The sequence below is a fragment of the Nicotiana tomentosiformis genome, chromosome 12 (assembly GCF_000390325.3).
Source record: "Nicotiana tomentosiformis chromosome 12, ASM39032v3, whole genome shotgun sequence".
Classification (NCBI taxonomy): Eukaryota; Viridiplantae; Streptophyta; class Magnoliopsida; order Solanales; family Solanaceae; genus Nicotiana; species Nicotiana tomentosiformis.
The window spans coordinates 48,061,216-48,087,864 of NC_090823.1; positions in this window are offsets into that span (position 1 = coordinate 48,061,216).

A 26,649-nucleotide genomic window follows, 5' to 3' on the forward strand; every position below is an offset into this window, starting at 1 on the left:
TTCAGAGTAGCAGAATGAGCAAGAGTGAAAGAGTAATAACAAATGTTATATTTTTAGGGAAAAATGGGGAAGGGGTTTATATAGTGACAAATTAGGACGAACAAACAAGGAAAACAATCAATCAAACACAAATAAGGAAATAAAATATCTCAAGCAAATTAGAACCAAAGGTGCAAATCGCTCCTTGTCTCAGTATGTAGATAAAGTGCCGTCCTAAATCCAAAGATTCAAGTCATTTCAGTCCAATCTTAGAAGTGGTACTTGCCAAAGTTCGGCAACTACCTAAGTAATACCATAGATGGATGACCAATAACAGGAGAGGGCTAATAAGGTAAGTAGATCATAGATGGATTATATTTCCAGGTCAGAATCAGAGAGAAATTAGGCGGCGGTTGCTAGGGTTTGAAGAAGAGAGGAGAAAGGGCTAGTTTATTATGGACCGTTGATCATTTAAGATCAATGACCTAGATCGAATGGGAAGCGGGGCGGGTTAATTGGAATGGGTCGCGACCGGATTTAAAAGGGGTCGTTTGGTTTGGGCCAAAAACTGGGCTAAATGTCCTGGGCCTTGTTTTTTGTCCGGAATTGGTTCACAATTGGGCTATAACTCAAACATATGAAGTTCATTAAAAATAATTTCTAAAAAATAATTTAATACATAATAAAAATATTATTTATGCAGTAAAACACTTAAAAATAATATCTTAACATTATAAAAATATAAAAATGCTATTTTAGCATAAATAACATAATAAATGCAATTATTTATAGAATATAGGCTATTATTATAAATACTATAGATAAAATAAAAAAATACAAATATAATTGTGTAAAAAAGATGAAATATTATAAAATGCACAAGGATATAGAATGATAAATTGGGAGATTAAATCACCTTAAAAATAATTTAACGAGATAATTAATAGATACTTAAACAAATTAATATGCGAGAAAATCAAATTTGAAGCTTTAAAAAATTATAGAAAATACTTATATGACACTTGTCAATTGGGTAATAATGCAAAAATAATATTTTGAAAGTATATGGAATACTTTATAAAATAGAAAGGAAAAATGGGGTATCAACAACTGCCTCTCTTTACCCGAGAATGATGGAAGAGTTGTCGGGTAAAGAAAATGATGACCATTTTTGTCTGAAATGAGTGAGGATGAGGTGTGTTTCAAAAAAATGAGGGTCGAACCCTTGTTCTTGAGTTTTCTACATATCCCTGGTGTTACGGGAATCAGGCATTTTTGTATTTTTGGATCCAACTGCGAATGAAGCCGATGGAGTTGTTATAAGAGTGGTCGTGTGTTTCGAAAAAAGGACCTCATGAGTAACGGATGATTTCAGGTGGAGTTATGAATGCGAATTCGAAAGTTATAGATGTACAAGGCAAATATTTGAGCGGTTATGGGATAAAGGGTAGTCAATTGCTCATCATCGGTTACGTTTGAAACAGTCAAAGGATGTGAATGTTGTGAACGGAAATAAGAGCGAGAATTGCTCCTTTTTGTAGGACGGTTACCTCCCGAGTTACATGCAAAACTTAAAACACAATGCATGCAAATATATGGGGTTATTGCAGAAATTTACACATGATGCAAATTCCCTTCGAACCATGAGAGTTGTCTTTGGACGATGAGGATGATTTCCTTAGACCATGACGTCCTGGGCCATGAAGCGTATGATAAGGGATTTGCAAGCCATGAAATGGCGTCCTCGGGCCATGAGTATGGTGCCTGTGGACTATGACGCCTTTGAATAATGATATGCAGTTTTGAGAGATCCTCAGGCCATGGCATGTTGTCTTTGAGCTATGATGACGATGCCTTCAGACTATGATACCTTCGGACAATGTGGAGATGTTTCAGCCCATGAAATGCAAAGATGCGCCGATATCAATCATTTGATAGAGGGAATAGGTAGTGCTAAGTCATATGCGAGAGCGAGACAAGGTAATGCTTAGCCTTATATCAGTTATGGAGACAGTGCTTAGTCTCATGCGATGTAATGAGGGCGGTGTTGTTCCCTATGCAGCGAAAGACAACATTTAGCCTTATACAATAATGGATGCAATGCTTAGCCTCATGCAATGTAATGGAGACAGTGCTTAGTCTCATGCGAAGGAAGGGAGTGCTTAGCCTTATGCAATAATAGAGGGAGTGCTTAGCCGCATGCAATGTAATGGAGACAGCGCATAGTCTCATGCGGAGGAAGGTAGTGCTTAGCCTTATGCAATAATGGAGGCAGTGCTTAGCCTCATGCAGTGTAATGAAGACAATGCTTAGTCTCATGCAGAGGAAGGCAATGCTTAGCCTTATGCAATAATGGAGGCAGCACTTAGCCTCATGTGAGGAAAGGCCGTGTTTAGCCTTACGCAATAATTCATGCAATCTAATGAATACAATGCCTAGTCTCATGCAAAGAGAGGCTGCGTTTAGCCTAATGCAATGATGAGGCCATTGCATAGCCCTATGCAATGCGATGAGGGCAGTGTTTCGCCCTATATAATGTAACGAGGGACGTGCTTAGCCTTATGTAGAGGAAAGCGATGATTAAATATGAGAAAGCAAAATGGTTCTTAGCTTGACGCGCTTGGGCGTGGTGGCTTTTGTCGGTGTGAAGATAGCAGTCTTGTTATATATTCATGGGCATGGTTGTTATGTCCGTTATGCCTGCAGCTAAAGAAAATCGTGAGTTTTGGGGAATGGTCGGTTCATGCCTTTGATTCCTCATTTGGCCTTTGCTCCTTGTCTTGACGCCTTGTTTGAGTCACCCTGGGTAACACTTGGCCATTACAAAAATTCGGTTTTTTTCGAAACTATGCATTTACGGTAAATCATTTGTAAATAATGCAATTGTTGTTTTTTAATTTTTTTTTAAATAATGTACAAAAGTAAACATTTTGGTCGAATCATAGGCTGTGACATGCTTTGAGACATTGCGACCTTCTCAACTCGGAATTTTTTTCCCAGTTTTACACATATAACTTCTTGGCGATCCTTGACGTAATGAGATTGATGAAAACTTGAAACTTGCCTAGTTCCTGACCGTAGAGGGGAATGAAAATTTTATTATGATGTTACCGAACCCACAGGGCTGCCTACATATCCCCTCTTAAACGGGAATCAGGTCAAGCGTAGTTCATGTTACATAAAAAAAAAGTGCAAACATAATCTCAAACATAATATCTCTTGACGGCGTCCTAATTGATAGGTTTTGGCCATATTTCTCCGTCCATCTCTGTAAGTATAAGCGCCCCTCCTATCAGTACTTGGTGAACCATGTAAGGGCCTTGCCAGTTAGGTGAGAATTTTCCTTTTGCTTCATCCTGATGTGGGAAGATCCGCCTCAACACCAATTGCCCCAGTGTGAATTGCCTCGATCTAACCTTTTTGTTGAAAGCCCTTGCCATTCTATTATGGTAGAGTTGACCATGACACACTGCGTTCATCCTCTTACCGCCAATGAGAGCCAGTTGCTCATACCGGCTCTGTATCCATTCTGCATCACTGAGTTCGGCCTCCTTTATGATTCTTAGGGAAGGAATCTCCACCTCGGCCGGTATAACAACTTTCAGTACCGTAGACCAGTAGATAGGGGGTTGCCCAGTTGACGTGTGAACTGTGGTGCGGTACCCGAGCAAAGCAAATGGTTGCTTCTAATTTCATTGCTTGTAGTTATGTACCATCTTCCTTAATATCTTCTTGATGTTCTTGTTGGCAGATTCCACGACTCCATTCATTTGTGGCCTCTATGCTGTAGAATTCCGATGCTTGATCTTGAATGCCGAAAAACAATTTTAAAAATAAATCATGCTAGTTCTGCCAAAGCTACCCAGGTGCTCGGTGAGCTCGGGATAGTGCAATAGTATATTTCCTGAGAACAACTCCGTTTACCACTGTCTAAATGGTAAGGTCTTCCTCCTCCTCCTCCTCCTTTAAGATTGCACTACAGTCCATGTCTTCCTCGTCCAGAAACAGCTTCCACATACCGGCCAAAACCTCATCTTCCTCGGATCCCCAAATCACATCAGTCTGGCGGAATGTGTGGTGCAGTGGTGGTATGGGTTGCTACAATGGATTAGTAAAAATCACACCACGACGGTATCGAATCATTATATTCTTATACTGTATATTCACACACGAGACCAAAGGTTGTGCCATGATATTATTGTCGTATTTGTTCCATGATCTCTTGAAGCTTTGGACCAACACCCTTGCTTGGTTCGTATCCTAACCACATCAGTATGCTCTCTATTTTGTTTCTCCACCATAGACTGTTCTCAATTGCATTTACTCGCTCAATGATGTGGTATGTTTCTCCTCCCAATGTCCTCCCAATAAAAGGTTAAAGGTAGATATTTCTAGCACTTGGAATTCAAAGTCGAACTAGGCTGTGCCCATCTGCAGATCAAGGTTTATTTCTCCGATAGTGGCTCTCTGAGACTCATCAAATGCCTTCACGTTCATACTTCCTATCCGTATCTCATGCAGTCCTATACCTAATCTTTTCAAAGTACTATACCCAATATTTTTAAAGTAGTCAGTGGGCATATGTTCAGACTCGAGCCCCCGTCTATCAGAACCTTAGCAATGAACTTGTCTTCATATTGCACAGTGATGTGCAATGCTTTGTTGTGACTCAACCCCTCAGGTGGTAGATCATCTTCGTGGAAAGTAATCTTGTGACTCTCCAGTATCTTCCTTACCATATTAGCCATCTCCAACTTAGTGATACCGGTAGGCACATAAGCTTCACTTAACACCTTCATCAAGGCATTCTTGTGTGCATCTGAGTTTTGCAACAGTGATAAGATGGATATCAGGGTGGGAGTCTTGTTTAGGTGATCAACAACAGAGTATTCCCTCGCTTGTACCTTTATCCAAAGATTATTAGTGCTTGTCTCCATGACAGATTGTTTTGGTGTGGTCTCTTTACTTGTTCCTCCAAAATATTTAGGTGTGTAAACCCTGCCGGTTCTGGTCATTCCTTGCGCGGCAACTGTCTCTTCCATCTTGGATTTTCCTTTTCTCCTTGCCTCTGCCACATAATCCCACGGGACAGCATCAGACTGGTAAAGAGGTGTTAGAGCTACCATCACTGTGAAAGGCGTAGCTACCTTGACCTCGAACGGTGCCTGGGTTTGCACCACAATCGGCAGAGGGTGATAGGAGATGTTTTGGGAGCGTCCCCTTCTTGAATAAGTCCGATGGATCCCTCTTGATCCCATTCTTCATCAGTTTCTATCACATTCACTCCTTTGCCCCTGTGATCAGAAAGAGGGTTATTGCGGGCATTCGACCCGGACTCCTTTTCATTGTATAACATTGATGTCAATCAGCGTCTAGACCTTGTCCTTCAACACGCGTCATTCCTTACTGGTACGAACCTTCATGCCTGAATGGTAGGCACAAGTTTTGTTGGGGAACACCCACTGAGAAGGGTTTTCAACAGCAATATTCGAAATGGGAGTGACATAACTAGCGACCTTCAGTCTCTCGTATAGTTGGGCTATAGGTTCAACGATAGGGGTGTATTGTCTACGAGCTCTGCGGTCAAAGTTTGGTCATGGTTTTGGGTAGTTTTGGCGGGCGGGAGGAGGTTGATGGTCGGCTATAATTGTGTGTTTTAGTTTCTTGCCGCACTCTAATTTAATGCACTTTAATTGAGTTTGAGTCTTAATCGCTAGTGTTTTGCACTAATTATATGTTTAATGCCTTGTAGGAGTGATTTCGAGCTATGTAGATGTTATGGGATGAGTTCACGCTATTTTGGAGCTTTGAAGTCTAAGTAAAATCCCAAGGATTTAGTTGGAATCAAGTTTGAGGATCAACGGACACTGGTGCATTCAAAAAGAGAAAAGAAGAATCGAGCCGGACATCACCCAAGTGCACGACCGCACACTGGGCGCGCATGGGAGGTAGAACACTATGCAAAGTGAGCGGCCTAATGCGCGAGGACCATCCTAGGTGCGCGGCTGTGCACGTCCTGTCCGGGAAAGGTTCTACTTCGTGAAGGAGAAGCTGTGTTTGTTTGGGCCCAACCCTACTTGGTATATATACATGAAAAAGGGTATTTTGAGGACTTTTGAGACATCTAAGACCTAAGGAGGCTAAGGAGAAGGAGGAGAAGCAAGTGCAAAAGGATTTCATGATTCAATCCTCACTCAAGACAAGAGTTTGGATCGTTTATGCTTTCCTTTAACTTAAACTTCTTTGTGATGAATTACTCCATATCTATGGAGTAGTTCTCTTTAGGGATTGATGGATTTGGTGTATTGATATTTATTTGTTGATTATTAACTCTAGTTTATATGTATTGAATCATTTTTTATGTTTTAATTGTTGCTTCTATTTTCACATGTTCATGTAATCGAAAGAGGCATAATTTGTGATGTTTTTGCATTATCTTGTTAGTTAAATTCATTGTTTCTTCCTAGTAATCGAAAGAGGCTAGTTTAATTATTGTTTAGACCTACTTAGGAGGATAATCAAAAGAGGTTCTCCTAAAGATCAATCCACTACGAATTCTTAAATATCTTTATCGAGCATAAATTAGTTCATAATCTGAGGTTGAGACTTAATCGAGAGAGGATTTTCTATTGAACATTGAACTAATAATTGAGTGAATTCGAGAGACTCACTTGAAACTTAGGAGTGAATTAGCTAGAGTTAAATCCCAGACAAATATCTTGCACCTATCCAATCAACCCCTATTTTCACCCATTGATATCTTCATTACTCTGCTGCAATTGTCATTAGTGAATAGTTTACACTCTTAGTTAAATTTTAGTTTGAATTACATAAATCTCAATTGTTGATCATCTTGGATAGCAATCAATCTATAAACTACAAAAATATTATTTAACTCCAATCCCTGTGGATACGATATTTTATTATGATATATTCGACTAGCGAGCATATTTAAGTGTGTGTTTTGCGCTAGTCAATTTTAGCGCCATTGCTGGGGATTGGCAATTAATAGTGTTTGAAATAGTTTATCGTGCTAATTTAGGAATTTTTCTTTTTCTTTTTCTTTTATTTTTTTGTCTCTTTTTACGTTTGGTGTTCTTTGATTGTGCGCACGCTACATGTTAGATTGGTGCATGACTCGATCCTCTGGGAAGGAAGTGCTCCCATACGAAACAGAAATCGAGAAACAATTGCGACAGTTGAGGAAGGAAAGAAATCTCCCCGAGAATACAGAGAAGGTTGGGCAATCCTCAATCAAAGAAATTATGGCGGGAGATGATGATAATGTTGATTTGGCTACAAGATAGGCAGCCCAGCAAAGATAAAAAGCTGCATGAGATGCTAAGGAGATTGCTCTTCGAAATGCACAACTTCTCTTTGAGGAGGAGATGTCTCAGAGAATGACTCAGAATCAACCTTTGGCTGCAGACCAATTTGGAAACATAGCTACCGGTGCTGGGAGACCATTTGGCGATTATGCTAGACCGATTTACAACCAAGGCTTATCAAGTATGAGACCACCTCCAGTTGCAGCTAATAATTTTGAGCTGAAGCAGGGGTTGCCTCAAACTCTTTAAAACAGCTGTGTTTTCAGAGGAAAGATGAACGAAGATCCAAACAATCATCTGATGGACTTCGATTAGATTATGAACACCTTTCAATACAATGGTGTGTCACAAGATGCAGTTTACTTAAGGGCATTCCCCTTCACACTCAGAGATGATGCAAAGCACTGGCTTCAAAGCTTGCCTAATGGATCGATTAGAACATGGGATGAGATGACCAGAAAATTTCTTGACAAATATTTTGCATCAGCTAAGACGGGCAAGTTTAGAAGAGAAATCCATAACCTTTGCCAGAACGAGACTGAAACTGTGTTTGAAGTTTTGGAGAAGTTTAGGAGATAGTGCAAAAGTATCAACATAGCGGAATTGAACTCTAGATGCAACTCCAAGATTTTTTGGATGGATTGACACCAGCTTCACGTAGAACATTGAGTAATGCAGCTGGAGGCCCGTTGATGAAAAGGACTCCATAGGAGATAGTCACAGTTCTAAATGAGTTATTTAAAGACACAAATCAGTGACCCTTTGAGATTGCTGAAAGAAGAAGATCAACTGGTGTTCACCAAGTTGATGCTAACACATCTGTGCAGGTACAACTTGATACCATGGCCAAAGAAATAACGAAGCTGACCTTAGCTTCGATGCATAGTGAGCCCCATGCAACGTGTGATATATGTGGAAGATGGCACCCTACTCATGAGTGTCAGGCCTCAATCGAGGAAGTTAACTCTGTTGGGAATTATAACTTCAATGCAATGGGTCAGAAGCACACCGAGTTTTCATGGAGTTCACCTGGGGGTACTGCAAATGCATGGCAATAAAATAATCCCAGATTTTAAGGAGCTCCTGATTTTGTGAATCAGCTAAGGCCGCAGTTTCAGTCACAATAGCCAATTCAGCATGGGCTAGAAGATCTAATGAAGTCCTTTATTGTCAAGACAGATGAGAGATTAGATGCTCATGGTTCAGCTATCAAAAAACTTGGCATTGGTTTGCAAAATTTGGAGAGGCAAGTGGGGAAAATTGCAATTTTATTGTCTGAGATAATCCCAGGTACTTTACCAGCTGACACTGATAGAATCGCCAAAGAAACGGTAAATGCCGTGACCTTGAGAAGTGGGCAAGTATTGAAAGATCCCTCTCCAGTCCAAAAAGAGGGGGTACCTGAAAATGAAGTTGAGGAGCAGCTGAAAAATAAAGCTGATAAGAAGAAGAAAGGTAAGAAAGGAGCTGAGAAAAATGAGAAAACTTCAAGAAGGGAGGAATCTAATTAGGGCGAGCATATGCCTGCTCTACCCTTTACCCAAAAGTTATATAGAGAAAAGTTGGACAAGCAGTTTGAGAGATTTCTAGATATGCTGGGACAGGTTAATGCAAACTTGCCGTTCATAGAAGTGCTCTCACAAATGTCAGCTTATGCGAAATTCTTGAAGGAGATCTTTACAAAGAAGAGGAGGACAGAAGAGACCTCAGTGGTCAAGCTCACAGAGATTGCAGCACAATCTTGCAAAACAAACTCCAACAAAAGTGTGGAGATCCAGGGAGTTTTACTATACCTTGCTCGTTAGGTACTCTTAATTTTGATAAGTCTTTATGTGATTCTGGTGCCTCAATTAATTTAATACCTTTGTGTATTTACAGGAAGCTGGAGAATGAGCTTGGAGAGATAAGGTATGCGCCAATATCTTTGCAGTTGGCAGAACAAACAACTATAATAACTGAAGGGATAGTGGAAGATATCTTAGTTTGGGTAGATAAATTTGTATTTCCTGTATATTTCATTGTGGTGAAGATGGAGGAGAACAAAGAGGTCCCCCTTATCTTAGGAAGACCATTCTTTGAGACGGGCAGAGTAATATTAGACATACATGATAGAAAGCTCATGCTTAGAGTGGGTGATGAGACGGTGACTTTCGAGATGAATGTGGAGATGGGGGTGAGAAAGAAGATGCCAGCTGCAAGTGTAGAGTGGAGAGTGAAAAGCTCGAAAGAGAAGGTCCCAGTGATTGACAAAGACAAGTGTGGAGTTTACCCTAAGAAGGATGAGAAGAAGCTGTCTGCGTGGATGTGTGCACTAGTTCAGGCAAGAAGAATGGAGCCCGACTTTGACTAAGACCCCGACAAGATATTCAGGGAAGTTTCCTCTACCTTTTTCTTTTTAATTGTGTGTCATAGGGACATGCCACAACCTAAAGTGTGGGGTGGGGATATTTGTATGTTGTATGTATAATAGTTTTAGTGTTACCTTTGTTAGTTGTAGTAGTTAGAGATAAAAAAAAATTGGGAAACCATAAAAATTTTAAAATTTTTGATTTTTCCCGATGATGGATATCATTCAACAGGTTTCTTGAGGTATTAAAGTCGAAAGAAAAAGGCAAAAAAAATTTATGTTGTTAGGTAGTGTATTAATTCCCCCTTGGGTTTTCTTTGTGCCACGGTTTTTTTCCCAGGGTTTTGTTTGAACCGGGTGTAGTTAGTTTTTTTTTTTGGTTAGGAATAGGAAGCCTTGTGTTGAGAGCTGAATTCATGACAATGGCTCTTAACTGTATTATACCTTGAGAATAGTGAGTGCTTTAGTTGTGACACTTAGGCTCAGTTTTTGACTCTTGTGTAAGTACCTTAAAGTGTATGTTCTTAACTTTGTTTAACTGCTTTGATTAGAGTGTCTTGATGAGTCCAATCGTGAGTGAGTTATGTGCCATGTGTGTGAGGTTTTGTGTATTATGTGCATTGCATTTGATGTCTAGAACATGCCCTGTGTATTTGCAAAGTGAAATAGTAGTTTTGTTCAGTCTTGGAAAGGATGTAGGCATTTATTTGTTGATCCAATGATATGCGTTTACCCAACAAATTGTTATGTGTGGTAGTTAACCTTTTTGAGCCTGTAATCCCATTTCTTTGGCACCCACATTATAAGCCTTACCCATTTGTTTGAATTGACCATCTATTTGAAGCTTTAACCTCTCGTGAGCACTTGAATTTGTATGAACTTTGTAAAAGTTAAAGTGTGGGGTGATTGGGTTGGTTATTGAGTGGAGGTAATGAAATAAGGATAAAGGTGCACTGTTTGAAAAAGTAAGAGCCACTTAAATTGAAAAAGAAAAAAAATACATAGTGTATTGTTGTTAAAATTATTCATTGATAACTGGTAACTCTTGATGTATTTGTGCTTAAAGAAGTTGGGAGTTAATGTATATTGATGTGAAGGTGGAGTCATGGTTTGACATAAGTGTGGGGTTTTAACAATGAGATGTATGTAGTAAAGTGCTTAGGGAGGTGTAGTCACTCTTATATCTACATGTATCCTACCCGTCCCGCAACTTAAATTACAACCAATTAAAGTCCTACTTAATCCTTGACTGAATGAACTCAATTAGTGGAGTAATACACTACGGGCAACCCTACGGTTCATCTTTTGTGGCATATGAATTTTGTTTCTAAGAGTGAGCGAATTCTTTCTATTTGAAGTTCCTAATTGTGGCATATGAATATTGTTTCTCTTTTGGTGTGAGGGCACGTGATTCATGAAGGAAAAGTAATGTCGTTGACCTCTGTGTTAGAGTAAGTGAGCGAGTTATAAATAATGCGTGGTACTTGTGAGTCAAATCTTGAGGCTAGGACGTTACACTATTGTGCTTAGTCTATTTTAAATATTCTTGGTATGATGAATTACGAGCATTGTTTAAAAAGGTCGTGTCTTTATAAAGTATAGTTTGAATGCTCGAGGACGAGCAATGGTTTAAGTGTGGGGTGTTGATGGTAGGCTATAATTGTGTGTTTTAGTTGCTTGTCGCACTCTAATTTAATGCACTTTAATTGAGTTTGAACCTTAATCGCATGTGTTTTGAACTAATTATATGTTTAATGCCTTGTAGGAGTGATTCCGAGCTATATAGATGTTATGAGATGAGTTCACGCTATTTTGGATCTTTGAAGTCTGAGTAAAAGCCCAAGGATTAAGTTGGAATCGAGTTCGGGGATCAACGGACACTAGTGCATTCAAAAAGAGAAACGAAGAATCGAGCCGGATGAAACCCAGGTGCACGACCGCGCATTGGGCGCGCATGGGAGGCAGAACACTACGCAAAGTGCGCGGCCTAATGTGCGAGCACCATCCCAGGTGCGTGGCCGCGCACATCCTGTCCGGGAAAAGTCCTACTTCACAAATGAGAAGGTTTGTTTGTTTGGGCCCGACCCTACTTGGTATATATATATACATGGAAAACGGTATTTTAAGGACTTTTGACACATCTAAGACCTAAGGAGGCTAAGAAGAAGGGGGAGAAGCAAGTGTAAAAGGATTTCATGATTCAATCCTCACTCAAGACAAGAGTTTGGATCATTTATGTTTTCCTTTAACTTAAACTTATTTGTGATGAATTACTCTATATCTATGGAGTAGTTCTCTGTAGGGATTGATGGATTTGGTGTATTGATATTTGTTTATGGATTATTAACTCTAGTTTTTATTTATTGAATCGTTTTGGGTGTTTTAATTTTTGTATATATTTTCACATGTTCATGTAATCGAAATAGGCATAACTTGTGATGTTTTTGCATTATCTTGTTGGTTAACTTCATTGATTCTTCTTATTAATCGAAAGTGGCTAGTTGAATTATTGTTTAGACCTAGTTAGGAGGATAATCGAAAGAGGTTCTCCTAAAGAATAGTCCACTACGAATTCTTGCAGATCTTCACCGAGCATAAATTGGTTCATATTTTGAGATTGAGACTTAATCGAGAGAGGAGTTTCTATTGAACATTGAACTAATAATTTAGTGAATTCGAGAGACTCACTTGAACCTTAGGAGTGAATTAGCTAGAGTTAAATCCCAGACAAATATCTTGCATCTATCCAATCAACCCATATTTTCTCCTATTGATATCTTTATTGCTTTGCTGCAATTATCATTAGTCAATAGTTTAAACTCTTAGTTAAATTTTAGTTTGAATCACACAAATCTCAATTGTTGATCATCTTGGATATCAATCATGCTATAAACTAGAAAAATATTGTTTAATTCAAATCCCTGTAGATACGATATTTTATTATACTATATTCGACTAGCGAGCATATTTAAGTGTGTAGTTTGCACTCGTCAATGATCGCGCACTGGGCACGCATGGGAGGAGAACACTACGCAAAGTGCGTGGCCTAATGCGCGAGCACCATCCCAGGTTCGCGGCCGTGCACGTCCTATTCGGGAAAAGTCCTACTTCGTGAAGGAGAAGGTGTGTTTGTTTGGGCCCGACCCTACTTGGTATATATACATGAAAGAATGGTATTTTGAGGACATTTGACACATCTAAGACCTAAGGAGGCTAAGAAGAAGGAGGAGAAGAAAGTGCACAAGAATTTCATTATTCAATCCTCACTCAAGACAAGAGTTTGGATCGTTTATGCTTTCCTTTAACTTAAACTTATATGTGATGAATTACTCCATATCAATGGAGTAGTTATCTTTAGGGATTGATGGATTTGGTGTATTGATATTTATTTGTGGATTATTAACTCTAGGTTTTATGTATTGAATCGTTTTGGGTATTTTAATTGTTGCATCAATTTTCACATGTTCATGTAATCGAAAGACGCATAACTTGTGATGTTTTTGCATTATCTTGTTGGATAAATTCATTGATTCTTCTTAGTAATCGAAAGAGGCTAGTTGAATGATTGTTTAGACCTAGTTAGGAGGGTAATCGAAAGAGGTTCTGATAGCATCAAGGACAAGGATAGAGTTTTGGAAGCTCCAAGGCCATTTACAAGATCTCAAGCTAAAGAGTTGCACTCTAAGGTTGCTGGACTTCAATGGCAAATAAAGAAGCTTTTAATTGTAGAGGAAGAGCTCAAGCCCAAAGTAGGTGAATTATCCAAGTTTTATAATTATTTGGTGATCCAAATTGAAGTCCAAGAGGAGGAAGATTGGGCCACCAAATCAGCCCTTGAAGTCCATTATCTTGTTGGTTAAATTCATTGATTCTTCTTAGTAATCAAAAGATGTTAGTTGAATTATTGTTTAGACCTAGTTAGGAGGATAATCAACAGAGGGTCTCCTAAAGATCAATCCACTACGAATTCTTGCATATCTTCACCGAGCATAAATTGGTTCATATTGTGAGGTTGAGACTTAATCTAGAGAGGAGTTTCTACTGAACGTTGAACTAATAATTGAGTGAATTGAAGAGACTCACTTGAACCTTAGGAGTGAATTAGCTAGAGTTAAATCGCAAACAAATATACTGCACCTATCCAATCAACCCCTATTTTCTCCTATTGATATATACATTACTCTGCTGCAATTATCATTAGTCAATAGCTTAAACTCTAAGTTTAATTTTAGTTTGAATCACACAAATCTCAATTGTTGATCATCTTGGATAGCAATCAAGCTATAAACTACAAAAATATTGTTTAACTCCAATCCCTGTGGATACGATATTTTATTATACTATATTTGACTAGCGATCATATTTAAGTGTGTATTTTACGCTGGTCAATGACCACGCACTGGGCGCGCATGGGAGGAGAACACTACACAAAGTGCGTGGCCTAATGCGCGAGCACCATCCCAGGTGCGTGGCCATGCACGTCCTGTCCGGGAAAAGTTCTACTTCGTGAAGGAGAAGGTGTGTTTGTTTGGGCCGGACCCTACTTGGTATATATACATGAAAGAACGGCATTTTGAGGACTTTTGACACATCTAAGACCTAAGGAGGTGAAGAAGAAGGAGGAGAAGAGAGTGCACAAGAATTTCATTATCCAATCCTCACTGAAGACAAGTTTGGATCGTTTATGCTTTCCTTTAACTTAAACTTATTTGTGATGAATTACTCCATATCTATGGAGTAGTTCTCCTTACGGATTGCTGAATTTGGTGTCTTGATAATTGTTTGTGGATTATTAAATCTAGTTTTTATGTATTGAATCGTTTTGGGTGTTTTAAATGATGCATCTATTTTCACATGTTCATGTAATCGAAAGAGGCATAACTTGTGATATTTTTGCATTATCTTGTTGGTTAAATTCATTAATTCTTCTTAGTAATCAAAAGAGGCTAGTTGAATGACTGTTTAGACCTAGTTAGGAGGATAATCGAAAGAGGATCTCCTAAAGATCAATCCACTACGAATTCTTGCATATCTTCACCGAGCATAAATTGGTACATATTGTGAGGTTGAGACTTAATCGAGAGAGGAGTTTCTACTGAACGTTGAACTAATAATTGAGTGAATTTACGAGACTCACTTGAACCTTAGGAGTGAATTAGCTAGAGTTAAATCGCAAACAAATATATTGCACCTATCCAATCAACCCCTATTTTCTCCCATTGATATATTCATTACTCTGCTGCAATTGTCATTAGTCAATAGTTTAAACTCTTAGTTTAATTTTAGTTTGAATCACACAAATCTAAATTGTTGATCATCTTGGATAGCAATCAAGCTATAAACTACAAAAAAATTGTTTTACTCCAATCCCTGTGGATACGATATTTTATTATACTATATTTGACTAGCGAGCATATTTAAGTGTGTATTTTGCACTCGTCAATGACCGCGAGAGGAGAACACAATGCAAAGTGCGTGTCCTAATGCACGAGCACCATCACAGGTGCGCGGCCGTGCACGTCCTCTCCGGAAAAAGTTCTACTTCGTGAAGGAGAAGGTGTGTTTGTTTGGGCCTGACCCTACTTGGTATATATACATGAAAGAACGGTATTTTGAGGACTTTTGATACATCTAAGACCTAAGGAGGCTAAGAAGAAGGAGGAGAAGAAAGTGCACAAGAATTTCATTATTCAATCCTCACTCAAGACAAGAGTTTGGATCGTTTATGCATTCTATTAACTTAAACTTATTTGTGATGAATTACTCCGTATCTATGGAGTAGTTCTCCTTAGGGATTGCTGGATTTGGTGTATTGATATTTGTTTGTGGATTATTAAATCTAGTTTTTATGTATTGAATCGTTTTGGGTGTTTTAAATGATGCATCTATTTTCACATGTTCATGTAATCGAAAGAGGCATAACTTTTGATGTTTTTGCATTATCTTGTTGGTTAAATTCATTAATTCTTCTTAGTAATTGAAAGAGGCTAGTTGAATTACTGTTTAGACCTAGTTAGGAGGATAATCGAAAGAGGTTCTCCAAAAGATCAATCCACTACAAATTCTTGCATATCTTCACCGAGCATAAATTGGTTCATATTGTGAGGTTGAGATTGATATTTGTTTGTGGATTATTAACTCTAGTTTTTATGTATTGAATCGTTTTGTGTGTTTTAATTGTTGCTTCAATTTTCACATGTTCATGTAATCGAAAGACGCATAACTTGTGATGTTTTTGTATTATCTTGTTGGATAATTTCATTGATTCTTCTTAGTAATCGAAAGAGGCTAGTTGAATTATTGTTAGGACCTAGTTAGGAGGATAATCTAAAGAGGTTCTCCTAAAGATCAATCCACTACGAATTCTTGCATATCTTCACCGAGCATAAATTGGTTCATATTGTGAGGTTGGGACTTAATCGAGAGAGGCATTTCTACTGAACGTTGAAATAATACTTGAGTGAATTCGAGAGGCTCACTTGAACCTTAGGAGTGAATTAGCTAGAGTTAAATCACAAACAAATATATTGCACCTATCCAATCAACCCCTATTTTCTACCATTGATATCTTCATTACTCTGCTGCAATTGTCATGAGTCAATAGTGTAAACTCTTAGTTAAATTTTAGTTTGAATCACACAAATCTGAATTGTTGATCATCTTGGATAACAATCAAGCTATAAACTAGAAAAATACTATTTAACTCCAATCCCTGTGGATACTATATTTTATTATACTATATTCAACTAGCGAGCATATTTAAGTTTGTGTTTTGCGCTCATCAAAGACCGCGCATTGGGCACGCATGGGAGGCAGAACACTACGCAAAGTGCGCGGCCTAATGCGCGAGCACCATCCGAGGTGTGTGACCGCGCACGTCCTGTCCGTGAAAATTCCTACTTCGCAAATGAGGAGGTTTGTTTCTTTGGACCCGACCCTACTTGGTATATATACATGGAAAACGGTATTTTTAGGACTTTTGACACATCTAAGGCCTAAGGAGGCTAAGAAAAAGGGGGAGAAGCAAGTCTAAAAGGATTTCATTATTCAATCCTCACTCAAGACAAGAGTTTGGATCATTTATGCATTCCATTAACTTAAACTTATTTGTGATGAATTACTCCGTATCTATGGAGTAGTTCTCCTTAGGGATTGCTGAATTTGATGTATTGATATTTGTTTGTGGATTATTAACTCTAGTTTTTATTTATTGAATCGTTTTGGGTGTTTTAATTGTTGTATCTATTTTCACATGTTCATGTAATCGAAATAGGCATAACTTGTGATGTTTTTGCATTTTCTTGATGGTTAAATTCATTGATTCTTCTTAGTAATTGAAAGTGGCTAGTTGTATTATTGTTTAGACCTAGTTAGGAGGATAATCGAAAGAGGTTCTCCTAAAGATCAATCCACTACGAATTCTTGCATATCTTCACCGAGCATAAATTGGTTCATATTGTGAGGTTCAAACTTAATCGAGAGAGGAGTTTCTACTAGAAGTTGAACTAATAATTTAGTGAATTCGAGAAACTCACATGAACCTTAGGAGTGAATTTGCTAGAGTGAAATCCCAGACAAATATCTTGCACCTATCCAATCAACCCGTATTTTCTCCCATTGATATCTTCATTACTCTGTTGCAATTGTCATTAGTCAATAGTTTAAACTCTTAGTAAAATTTTTGTTTGAATCACTCAAATCTGAATTATTGATCATCTTGGATAACAATCAAGATATAAACTACAAAAATACTATTTAACTCCAATCCCTGTGGATACGATATTTTATTATACTATATTCGGCTTGCGAGCATATTTAAGTGTGTGTTTTGCGCTCGTCAATGACCGCGCATGGGAGGCAGAACACTAAGCAAAGTGCACGGCCTAATGCGCGAGCGCCATCCTAGGTGCGTGGCCGCGCACGTCCTATCCGAGAAAAGTCCTACTTCGCAAATGAGAAGGTTTGTTTGTTTGGGCCCGACCCTACTTGGTATATATACATGGAAAACAGTATTTTGAGGACTTTTGACATGTCTAAGACCTAAGGAGGCTAAGGAAAAGGGGGAGAAGAAAGTCTAAAAGGATTTCATTATTCAATCCTCACTCAAGACAAGAGTTTCAATCGTTTGTGCTTTCCTTCAACTTAAACTTATTTGTGATGAATTACTCCATATCTGTGGAGTAGTTGTCCTTAGGGATTGCTGGATTTGAAGTATTGATATTTTTTTGTGGATTATTAACTCTAGTTTTTATTTGTTGAATCATTTTGGATGTTTTAATTGTTGCATCAATTTTCACATGTTCATGTAATCAAAATAGGCATAACTTGTGATGTTTTTGCATTATCTTGTTGGTTAAATTCATTGATTCTTCTTAGTAATCGAAAGTGGCTAGTTGAATTATTGTTTAGACCTAGTTAGGAGGATAATTGAAAGAGGCTCTCCTAAAGATCAATCCACTACGAATTCTTGCATATCTTTACCGAGCATAAATTGGTTCATATTGTGAGGTTCAAACTTAATCGAGAGAGGAGTTTCTACTAGAAGTTGAACTAATAATTTAGTGAATTCGAGAGACTCACATGAACCTTAGGAGTGAATTAGCTAGAGTGAAATCGCAGTCAAATATCTTGCACCTATCCAATCAACCCCTATTTTCTACCATTGATATCTTCATTACTCTGCTGCAATTGTCATTAGTCAATAGTTTAAACTCTTAGTTAAATTTTAGTTTGAATCACACAAATCGCAATTGTTTATCATCTTGGATAGCAATCAAGCTATAAACAACAAAAATACTGTTTAACTCCTATCCCTATGGATACGATATTTTATTATACTATATTCGACTAGGGAGCATATTTAAGTGTGTGTTTTGCGCTCGTCAATGACCGCGCATTGGGCACGCATGGGAGGCAGAACACTACGCAAAGTTCGCGGCCTAATGCACGAGCACCATCCTAGGTGCGTGGCCGCGCACGTCCTGTCTGAGAAAATCCCTACGGCGCGAAGGAGAAGTTGTGTTTGTTTGGGTCCGACCCTACTTGGTATATATACACGGAAAAATGGTATTTTGAGGATTTTTTACACATCTAAGACCTAAGGAGGCTAAGGAGAATGGGGAGAAGCAAGTGCACAATGATTTCATGATTCAATCCTCACTCAAGATAAGAGTTTGGATCATTTATGCTTTCCTTTAACTTAAACTTATTTGTGATGAATTACTCCATATCAATGTAGTAGTTATCTTTAGGGATTGATGGATTTGGTGTTTTGATATTTGTTTGTGGATTTTTAACTCTAGTTTTTATTTGTTGAATCGTTTTGGGTGTTTTAATTGTTGCATCAATTTTCACATGTTCATGTAATCGAAATAGGCATAACTTGTGATGTTTTTGCATTATCTTGTTGGTTAAATTCATTGATTCTTCTTAGTAATCGAAAGTGGCTAGTTGAATTATTGTTTAGACCTAGTTAGGAGGATAATCGAAAGAGGCTCTCCTAAAGATCAATCCACTACGAATTCTTGCATATCTTCACCGAGCATAAATTGGTTCATATTGTGAGGTTCAAACTTAATCGAGAGAGGAGTTTCTACTAGAAGTTGAACTAATAATTTAGTGAATTCGAGAGACTCACATGAACCTTAGGAGTGAATTAGCTAGAGTGAAATCGCAGTCAAATATCTTGCACCTATCCAATCAACCCCTATTTTCTACCATTGATATCTTCATTACTCTGCTGCAATTGTCATTAGTCAATAGTTTAAACTCTTAGTTAAATTTTAGTTTGAATCACACAAATCGCAATTGTTGATCATCTTGGATAGCAATCAAGCTATAAACAACAAAAATACTATTTAACTCCTATCCCTGTGGATACGATATTTTATTATACTATATTCGACTAGGGAGCATATTTAAGTGTGTGTTTTGTGCTCGTCAATGACCGTACATTGGGCACGCATGGGAGGCAGAACACTACGCAAAGTTTGCGGCCTAATGCACGAGCACCATCCTAGGTGCGTGGCCGCGCACGTCCTGTCTGGGAAAATCCCTACATCACGAAGGAGAAGTTGTGTTTGTTTGGGTCCGACCCTACTTGGTATATATACACGGAAAAATGGTATTTTGAGGATTTTTTACACATCTAAGACCTAAGGAGGCTAAGGAGAATGGGGAGAAGCAAGTGCACAATGATTTCATGATTCAATCCTCACTCAAGATAAGAGTTTGGATCATTTATGCTTTCCTTTAACTTAAACTTATTTGTGATGAATTACTCCATATCAATGTAGTAGTTATCTTTAGGGATTGATGGATTTGGTCTTTTGATATTTGTTTGTGGATTTTTAATTCTAGTTTTTATGTATTGAATCGTTTTGGGTGTTTTAATTGTTGCATCAATTTTCACATGTTCATGTAATCGAAAGACGCATAACTTGTGATGTTTTTGCATTATCTTGTTGGATAAATTCATTGATTCTTCTTAGTAATCGAAAGAGGCTAGTTGAATTATTGGTTAGACCTAGTTAGGAGGATAATCGAAAGAGGTTCTCCTAAAGATCAATCCACTACGAATTCTTGCACATCTTCACCGAGCATAAATTGGTTCATATTGTGAGGTTGAGACTTAATCGAGAGAGGCGTTTCTACTGAACGTTGAACTAATAATTGAGTGAATTCGAAAGACTCATTTGAACCTTAGGAGTGAATTAGCTTGAGTTAAATCGCAGACAAATATCTTACACCTATCCAATCAAACCCCTATTTTCTCCCATTGATATCTTCATTACTCTGATGCAATTGTCATTAGTCAATAGTTTAAACTCTTAGTTAAATTTTAGTTTGAATCACACAAATCTGAATTGTTGATCATCTTGGATAGAAATCAAGCTATAAACTACAAAAATACTATTTAACTCCAATCCTTGTGGGTACGATATTTTATTATACTATATTCGACTAGCGAGCATATTTAAGTGTGTGTTTTGCGCTCGTCAATGACCGCGCATTGGGCACGCATGGGAGGCAGAACACTATGCAAAGTGCGCGTCCTAATGCGCAAGCACCATCCTAGGTGCGTGGCCGCGCACGTCCTGTTCGGGAAAAGTCCTACTTTGCAAATGAGAAGCTTTGTTAGCTTGTACCCGACCCTACTTGGTATATATACATGGAAAAACGGTATTTTTAGGACTTTTGACACATCTAAGACCTAAGGAGGCTAAGAAGAAGGGGGAGAAGCAAGTCTAAAAGGATTTCAGGATTCAATCCTCACTCAAGATAAGAGAGTGGATCATTTATGCTTTCCTTTAACTTAAACTTATTTGTGATAAATTACTCCATATCTATGGAGTAACTCTCTTTAGGGATTGATGGATTTGGTGTATTGATATTTGTTTATGGATTATTAACTCTAGTTTTTATTTATTGAATCGTTTTGGGTATTTTAATTGTTGTATCTATTTTCACATGTTCATGTAATCGAAATAGGCATAACTTGTGATGTTTTTGCATTATCTTGTTGGTTAAATTCATTGATTCTTCTTAGTAATCAAAAGTGTCTAGTTGAATTATTGTTTAGACCTAGTTAGGAGGATAATCGAAAGAGGTTATCCTAAAGATCAATCCACTACAAATTCTTGCATATCTTCACCGAGCATAAATTGGTTCATATTGTGAGGTTGAGACTTAATCGAGAGATGAGTTTCTACTGAAGGTTGAACTAATAATTTAGTGAATTCGAGAGACTCACATGAACCTTAGGAGTGAATTAGCTGGAGTGAAATCCCAGACAAATATCTTGCACCTATCCAATCAACCCCTATTTTCTCTCATTGATATCTTCATTACTCTGCTGCAATTGTCATTAGTCAATAGTTTAAACTCTTAGTTAAATTTTAGTTTGAATCACACAAATTCAATTGTTGATCATCTTGGATAGCAATCAAGCTATAAACAGCAAAAATATTGTTTAACTCCAATCCCCGTGGATTCGATATTTTATTATATTATATTCGATTAACGAACATATTTAAGTGTGTGTTTTGCGCTCGTCAATGACCGCGTACTGAGCGTGCACTGGGCACGCATGGGAGGCAGAACACCACGCAAAGTGCGTGGCCTATTGCGCGAGCATCATCCTAGGTTCGTGTCCACGCACGTCCTGTCCGGGAAAAGTCCTACTTTGCGAAGGAGAAGGTGTGTTTGTTTGGGCCCGACCCTACTTGGTATATATACATGGCAAAATGGTATTTTGAGTACTTTTGACACATCTAAGACCTAAGGAGGCTAAGGAGAAGGGGGAGAAGCAAGTGCACAAAGATTTCATGATTCAATCCTCACTCAAGATAAGAGTTTGGATCATTTATGCTTTCCTTTAACTTAAACTTATCTGTGATGAATTACTCCATATATATGGAGTAGTTATCTTTAGGGATTGATGGATTTGGTGTATTGATATTTGTTTGTGGATTATTAACTCTAGTTTTTATGTATTGAATCATTTTTGGGTATTTTTATTGTTGCATCAATTTTCACGTGTTTATGTAATCGAAAGAGGCATAACTTGTGATGTTTTTGCATTATCTTGTTGGATAAATTCATTGATTCTTCTTAGTAATTGAAAGAGGCTAGTTGAATTATTGTTTAGACCTTGTTAGGAGGATAATCAAAAGAGGTCCTCTGTCATGGCCCCAAATTCCCTCCGTAGGATGTCGTTATGGCACCTAGTCTCTAAAACTAGGTAAGCCTAACAATGCGGAATAATAATAAATATCTGATATAAATAAACTACAATTCAAACAATTTCAACTCCCAAAACCCGGTAGAAATAAATCACAAGCTTCTAAGAATTTGCTTCTCAATGTCTCTATATATCAAGGTCTAAATAAAATACAAGGAAGCAACATAAAATGATAGAAGGGGACTTCGGAGTCTGCGGACGCTGGCAGATATACCTCGAAGTCTCCGTATGCAGGTAACTCACTGACGTCTAGGCTGGTAAGATGTACCTGGATCTGCACAAAAAGATGTGCAGAAGCGTAGTATGAGTACACCACACCGGAACCCAGTAAGTGCCAAGCCTTACCTCGGTAGAGTAGTGACGAGGTCAGGTGAGGCCCTACTTGAATATAATAATGGCATGGTAAAATATTTATCAATATAGTAAAATAAAATGACATTGGAAATGAATCAAATAGTATGTCACATTTAATGACACCAAATAATTGCAAATAATATCTCGTGGAATCAAAACAGAATTTTCTTCAACTTTATCAAAATCACAACAATTAATCGAAGGCAACTATGGCCATAAATCAATATCAACAAGGGCACTACCGAGGTACCGCCTCGTAGTCCCAAATTATAAATAATTTCACAATATCTCATTTCCTTATATCACCGCGGGAGCCTTCACGATTTATTTAAAGAAAATATTTTTTCTGAAATAGCATCCCGCGTTTTAGCCACCCTTATTACACCGCATGACTTCTAGTAGTCACCCCTACTAGCCACGCGTATCAAGCCATTCTTATCTCACCGCATGCGTTTCAATACCCAGACCTTATACCACCGCATGCGTATTAATATCATAATATATCACAATTTGCACCTCAAGTGCCCAATATATCAATTTTCCACAATAAATCAATAACAATATTTTTCAATAATAAAGAGCTCACGGCTCATGCCAGAATTATCCAACAATAATATTTTTTTCCACAATAAAGAGATCACAGCTCCATCACAATGAGTACCATAAAATCTTACGAAAATATTCAAGAATAAATAATTCAGGAAAATAATATTTCAAATTTTTAATACGTTGCTTCAATATCAAATTTAAAAATATCAAATACTTCATATTAATAATTTTTAATTTAAAAAAAATCAACCTTCAAATAATGCACAGTATAAAAGAAACCAAGTTTCAATTAAATAGGTAAATCAATTAGCAGGAAAAGGTCAAACAAATTTAAAATATATATATCTCAGATCAATGATGAAGAATATAATAAGATAAAATAATTTAATAAATGCGCAACAATGATCTACACAATTTAAAAATATAATCTTTCACATTTAGCCAGTGTACACACTCGTCACCTCGTGTACACGACTTTCAACACATTTCAATAATCACATTAATATCAATTCTAGGGGAAATTTCCCCCACACAAGGTTAGACAAGTCACTTACGTTGCCTTGCTCCAATTTAATCAAGTATTATGCTTTTTCCTCGATTTTTCGACTGCGATCGACTCGTATCTAGTCATAATTAATTCGATACAATCAAAAAAAAATTTAGAAATCAATTTCATAAGAAAATATTACATTTTTTTCAATAAAATCCGAAATTAACTCAAAAATGGCCCGTGGGGCCCATGTCTCGGAATTCGGCGAAAGTTATAAAATATGAACGCCGATTCAACCACGAGTCTAACCATACCAAAATGACTAAATTCCAATAACGATTCGACCCTCAAATCCACAAATCTATCCAAGAGGGTTTTCAAATGTTTTCAACTTAAATCACCAATTAAATGTTAAAAACAGAGATGGATTCGGGTAATCTAATCAAGATTATGTTAAGAACACTTACCCCAATATTTTTCCTTGAAGACATATCAAAAATTGCCTCTGCTCAAGCTCCAAGTTATTAAAAATGGCGAATGGGACGAAGCCCCCCTGATTTTATAACTTACAGATCTGTCCAGGGTGACCTCGATCATGGGGTCCGATCCTGGACCTCGATCATAGGAGTCCGATCATGGGGAGTCCGATTAAGGGGAGTCTAATCATGGTCGTCGATCATGGACCTCGGTCATGGCCTTCGATCATAGCTTCGATCATGGCCCTCGACCCTGGGGCTCGATCACATCCATCAATCTTGGCTATCGATCATGGCTTCGATCTTTATGGCCTTCGATCACTGGCCTTGGTCATAGCCCTCGATCCTGGGCCTTCGATCAGTGGCCTTCGATCACTGGCCTTCGAGCCTCGGCTCGATTTCTGGGGGCTCGATTGCACAGCAGAAGAAAATTTGCAGCAGCTGTTTAAGTCCCATTTTTGATCCGTTAACCATCCGAAACTCACCCGAGGCCCTCGGGACCTCAACCAAATATACCAACAAGTCTTTAAATATCATACGAACTTATTTGAAATCTCAAATCACATAAAACAACGCTAAAACCACGAATTATGCTCCAATTCAAGCTTAATGAAACTTAAAATTTTCAACTTCTACATTTGATGTCGAAACCTATCAAATTAAGTCCGATTGACCTCAAATTTTGCACACAAGTCATAAATGACATAACGGAGCTGTGAAAATTTTCAGAACTGGATTCCGACCACGACATCAAAAAGTCAACTCCCCGATCAAACTTCCGAACTTTAAATTCCTATTTAGCCGTTTCAAGCCTAATTTCACTACGGACTTCCAAATAAAATTGCGATCACGCTCCTAAGTCCAAAATTACCATACGGATCTGTTGGAATCATCAAAACTCTATTCTGGGGTCGTTTGCACAAAATTCGACATCCGGTTACTATTTGAACTTAAACTTTTAATTTTTATCAAAATTCCATATCTCGGGCTAGGGACCTCGGAATTTGATTCCGGGCATGCGCACAAGTCCCAATTCACGATACGGACCTACCAGAACTGTCAAAACACTGATCCGAGTCCATTTGCTCAAAATGTTGACCAAATTCAACTCAGTTGTGTTTTAAACATCTAATTCACATTTTAATCCATTTTTTACCTGAAAACTTTTCGAAAATTTTTTACGGACTGCACACGCAAGTCGAGTAATGGTAAATAGTGCTTAGATCACATAATTAATCATTAAATTTAAAGATGATATTTTGGGTCATCACATTCTCCACCTCTAAAACAAACGTTCGTCCTCGAACGGAGTTAGAAAAAGTACCTGAGCTGGTGAATAAGTGTGGATAACGGCTGTGCATATCATGATCGGTCTCCCAAGTCGCCTCCTCGACCGGATGACCCCTCCACTGAACCTTCACGGAAGCAATATTCTTTGACCTCAGCTTTCGAACCTACCTATCTAAAATAGCCACTGGTTCCTCAACATAAGATAGAACCTTGTCCAATTGAACCGAACTGAAGTCTAACACATGAGACAGATCGCCGTGATATTTCCGAAGCATAGATTCATGGAATACCGGATGAACCGCAGAAAGACTAGGTGGTAGTGCAAGTCTGTAAGCCACCTCTCCAACTCTCTCAAGAATCTCAAAAGGCCCAATATACCTAGGGCTCAACTTGCCCTTCTTCCCGAACCTCATCACACCCTTCATAGGCGAAACCCGGAGCAATACCCGCTCACTAACCATGAATGCATCATCACGAACCTTCCGATCCGCATAATTCTTTTGTCTAGATTGGGCTGTACGAAGTCGATCCTGAATCAACTTAACCTTTTCCAAGGCATCCTGAACCAAGTCTGTACCCAAAAGTCTAGCCTCGCCTGGCTCGAACCAACCCACTGGAGACCGGCACCGCCTTCCATACAAGGCCTCATACAGAGCCATCTGACTGCTTGACTGGTAACTGTTATTGTAAGCAAACTCCGCAAGTGGTAAGAACTGATCCCAAGCACCCCCAAAATCCATCACACATGCACGAAGCATATCCTTCAGTATCTGAATAGTGCATTTGGACTGCCCGTCCGTCTGAGGGTGAAATGCTGTACTCAACTCTACCCGAGTACCCAACTCACACTGTACTGCCCTCCAAAACCGTGAGCTAAACTGTATACCCCGGTCAGAGATGATAGATACTGGTACACCGTGAAGTCTGACAATCTCGCGAATATATACCTGAGCCAGCTGCTCTGAAGAGTAAGTAGTAATCACATGAATGAAATGAGCTGATTTGGTCAGCCTATCCACAATCACCCAAACTGCCTCAAACTTCTACTGAGTCAGTGGGAGCCCAACAACGAAATCCATAGTGATCCGCTCCCA